Source organism: Centroberyx gerrardi, chromosome 22 (genome assembly GCF_048128805.1).
Source record: "Centroberyx gerrardi isolate f3 chromosome 22, fCenGer3.hap1.cur.20231027, whole genome shotgun sequence".
In the NCBI taxonomy this organism is placed as follows: Eukaryota; Metazoa; Chordata; class Actinopteri; order Beryciformes; family Berycidae; genus Centroberyx; species Centroberyx gerrardi.
Window position 1 is genome coordinate 3,739,127 of NC_136018.1, and position 4,364 is coordinate 3,743,490.

The window sequence follows — 4,364 nt, forward strand, 5'->3', positions numbered from 1 at the left end:
AGTGAGGCGCAGCGCAGTATCCGAACAGACTGATGACACTTTTTCCCCTTTCTTTTCTCACGACTGGTCAGCGTTTCCTGCTTCCCTGCTGTCTGGTAGCTGATGGCGTCCTGGAGGAGAGAAGAGGAGAGATGAGATTTCTATCTATCGCTCAGATTTAAATGTCATTATGAACATGACACCGGCCTCCTTTTGTTGGATCCTGAGCTCCTGTCTGTGCTGCGCTGTGTGAGGCGGCGGGCAGCCTGTGGATGACACACATCCTGCTTCTATTCTGCTGTGCACCAGATTAGCTCTCCACTATTGGGTTTTTGTTGAGTGATAATGAGCTGTGTCTGTGTGCGTCCTATCAGGGCTGAATGAGGGGCGCCTCTTATACTGCAGATGAGGTCATGTGGAGGAGGAGAGGAAGAGGAGAGGAGAGGAGAAGAAGGGGGGACAAGAGCTTGCCTGAGAGAAAACAAGCATGACGACGCACCCGGATACCAGCTTTAGCCCCTTTCCCTCCAACTTGGGAGAATCAGCCAATTTCATTTAATTACCTCCCAGATACCTCGAATAGAGGAGGATGCAAAACAAATACCAAACAGTGCAGCGGCTGCTTGAAACAAAAAAGTGTAACCACGCACTTTCCCTCGCCTTGCTCTCTTCCCGTCTCTTCCTGTCATGAGGAGGTGAGAGGAGAGGTGAGCTCCTTCACACCTCCTGTAAATTGCCTGGGGGTGTGATGTTCTCAGATTGTATGTTTCTGTTAACACCCCTCCTCAGCTTTGCTCACACCATGTTCTACAAGTTCCCTCCAGCCTTGCACACCGCTCATGACAAGTGTACAATGAGACAGTGGGTTTTGCCAAGGAAGGCTGCAGTCTAGGCGTTTTTTTTTCCCTCCCATATCCTAGTTTTCAACGCCCCTGTGGAATTGCCTGGATGTCGGATTTCATGTTTCTAAATACTATCTCCAGCTGCATTGGTTTTTTGATATGTACATCATAGAAATCTTTAAGATCATCGAGGTCAATTCCATGAGTTTCCTCGCCGCGGATGCTTTTTAAGGTTACGTATCGATTTTTGCTAATCAATACCTTTTCACATGCAGCACATGCACCTACGCTGCCTCTCTCCATCTGCATCTTGTTTTTATGTAGCAGGAGGACGGCTGCATCTGCCCGCTCTGCCTGCATTAACAAGCTGGGGGGAAAAAATGGGCAGATTTATGGTCAAAAGGCAAAAACAGAGAGAAAAGGGGGGGGGGGGAGAAGAGGAAAGAAAGGAGTCTGTTAGCAGGGGGAGGAAAGTTTGGGGACAAAAAATTCAGCGGAAGAAAGAGAGACTCTTTGACTCCATTATGTTTTGTAAGAGAGAGTGCATTGTGCTGCTGTAGACTCTCTCTGAATCGCCAAACTCAGTTAATCATTGTTGAAGAGGCACAAAAGGCGGCGAAGGGTGTGGGGCGTGGCTGCATTGTCAGCAGGAGGCTGGGCTGAGGGTGTGTGTGTGTGTGTGTGTACGCATGTGTGTGTGTGTGTGGCAGTCTGGCCCGAGACTGGGGAGCCAGATCGAGGGAGGTTCGCTTGGCAGGATGGGTAAGACTTGACCCCGCTGGTCCCCTCTATTCTGTCTATTCAAGTGGTCCCGTTGGCATTATGAAGTAAAATTAGCTCCCTGTTCCCCGCCCCCCCCGCGCCCCTCCCGGCTCCGCCCCCTCAGGGGTCACGGCTTGCACCCCTGCATTTTGCTCCATTTTGTCGTGCCTAATGAGGTGACATGCTACATAATTGTGTTGGCAAAACAATCCACACGTCTTTCCCCTGCTAATCTTATGGCATTTCACTTGTCAAAAGAAAAAGCAGCTGGCGTTTGCCACACAGGCTGCCCTCTCTGACCGCCGACCAGGAGGGAGGGATGGGATGGAGAGATGAAGGGATGAAGGAGAGAGGTGGAGGGTGGAGGAGCCATCATATGAGAAAGCTTTGCCAGACTTAAGACGAAGAGGTATTTTCCCACCGAGCTGATACTCCCCCCCCCCCACGATTGAAAATCTGCCTTTGTGTTCAGAGGAAAATAACACAATTTAAGTTGTTGGCAAGGAAAGGCTGTTTGAAAGGAAATATGCCAAGAAGGATAAGAACATGTGATTTGTATGCTTTTTGTGTGTTTTTAAAAAGAAAAAAAAACACCGCATGAAAAAAAGGTGTTTGTTGAGAGGAAGAAACTGAGACAGTGAAAGAGACAGTGAGTGTCAAGGGAAGCAGCTGGTGTGACAAAATGACGGGCCGTATTGTTGTATCATCTTATTCCAAGTCCACCTGCTGCTCCATTAGCCGCTATCTGACAACAACAGACTACATCAAACTGCTGTGTACTTGAGAGAGGCGAACGCTACCTTCCATCGCAGGGAAGCAAACATGAAGGCCCAAAAGCCGACTGACCACAACTGGGATCAAAGACAATAAAACACACTACAACAGACTAAATCCACCAGGTCTGACATTCACATGGCCTTATTCCTGTGTATTAACCCATAGAAATACTCCTGTGCAACCTGTACTCTCTGCAAGTATCAGTATCATTGCTGGTGTACTTGCAATGCTTAATAAACTGTATATAAACTGTAAATAATACCTATTTTTGCACTACTGCATACATTTTGCACTCTGTTTATATAAATATAATCACACTCAGCATCCTGCACTGATGCCAGATTAATGACTCATGATGATGTCATTGTATTTTCTATATATTGTTGTTGTATGTGCATATATATGAATGTATGTACATGTTGGTGTGGTGTGGAAGTGTACATGTGTGGGGAAGGTGTTAGTGTTATGTATGTATGAATGAATGAATATAAGAAACTTGTATATGTTGCATACTTGGCCAATAAAGCCTGATTCTGATTCAAATACACAAAACAAAGCCATTGAGAAGCAAAGTGTTACTAAAAACTAAAAACTCCATTCTAAATAAGGCACAAATTACCTTTTGGTAAATCAAAATCCCATCCATTGAGTGGCGTTACTAATAGCCAACTTAGTGGGTGGTGCATTAGTATGGACTAGCCCCTATCCACCCTGTTTAAGTGCTATGTGGAGTGTTATTAAGGCTTAATTTCACAGTGGCCATGTCTGTATGGTCCACTCACCTAGCTCTGAAAGAGGCCCCCCTAGACCCCCCGAGAAGGACCCTAAAAAAAATGGGTGGACCCGTGAAAAAGGGGGCCGACTCGGGCTCCCATGTCCCCCCCTCCTCCCCTCCTGGCGGGGCGAAACGTCACGGCCAATTTGTTAACCACAATTGATTTTGCACGGTGGAAAATGCGGCCACCGCGGAGGCGCTCGGTATCTCCGACGCGGGCGAGGGTCGCATCGATTGCGCTTTTCAGGAAGGAGTTTTTTTCTTTTTATGTGGCATGAGAAAACTGGCTTACAATAAGCCGAGCGGCACTCGACACAAGTGCTTTTGTGATGCATAGAAGGTTTTTCTTAAATGCAGCTGCTAAATTTAACCTCGGTTCCCATGCCTAGCGCTCAGCATCACATGCCGGAGCTCCTCAGCAAAGCAGAATTTAAAATTTTGCGAATGGTTATTTACTTATTTATTCATGATTGACCCCACTGCTCTAACTTTTAACAAGCAGACCGCTCCGCCAGCACGGCCTCTGGTCTGTTGTGTGTCTTATGATGATGCAGTTAAAGTCCAAGTCTTCTGATTTCTACAACAAAGAGTCTATACCTTCCCCGCCTGCAGCAAGGACCCAGTTTCCTCAGCCAGTTCACAGAGAGAGATGGCAGCCTTCAAAGGCAGTATGGGGCTAAAGGAGGTGTGTATTCTGGCCTAACTCTCTCAAGATCACACAGTTGTTTGTGTGTGGGTGTGAATACGAGGATAGAGTTCTGTGTGGATGTACAGTGCACGCCTGTGTGTGTGTGTGTGTGTGTGTGTGTGTGCGCTACCCTCTATTCGTCCTCATTCCCCTAACCCCCCCCAGGACAGAGATGCTGGCATGGGGTGGGCTTTGAACCCGCCTCTGCCATGCTCTCTAATTGTAGCCGACTCCCCCAGCCTCGGCCCTTTTTTGCGGCCGTGCGCGCTGTGCCACCGCCACCGCCGCGCCGCGCCACGCCGCGCCGAGCGTCTCCCTCCCCGCGGCTTGTTTACTGTAAGGTGTTTTTAATTACCCGTCCCTCCCTCCACTTCCTTTTTTCTGCCTCGGCCTCGGCTTTGGCGACCGGGGGCCCACAGTTGGCTTCAGAGGGCCCGCGGTCGCTTTGACGCTCCGCTGCTCCTGTTCTACTTCCTTGTAGAACTGTATTTTTTATTTATTTTTTTTTGTTTCATTTTATCCCGCTTTTATTCCTCGTCCT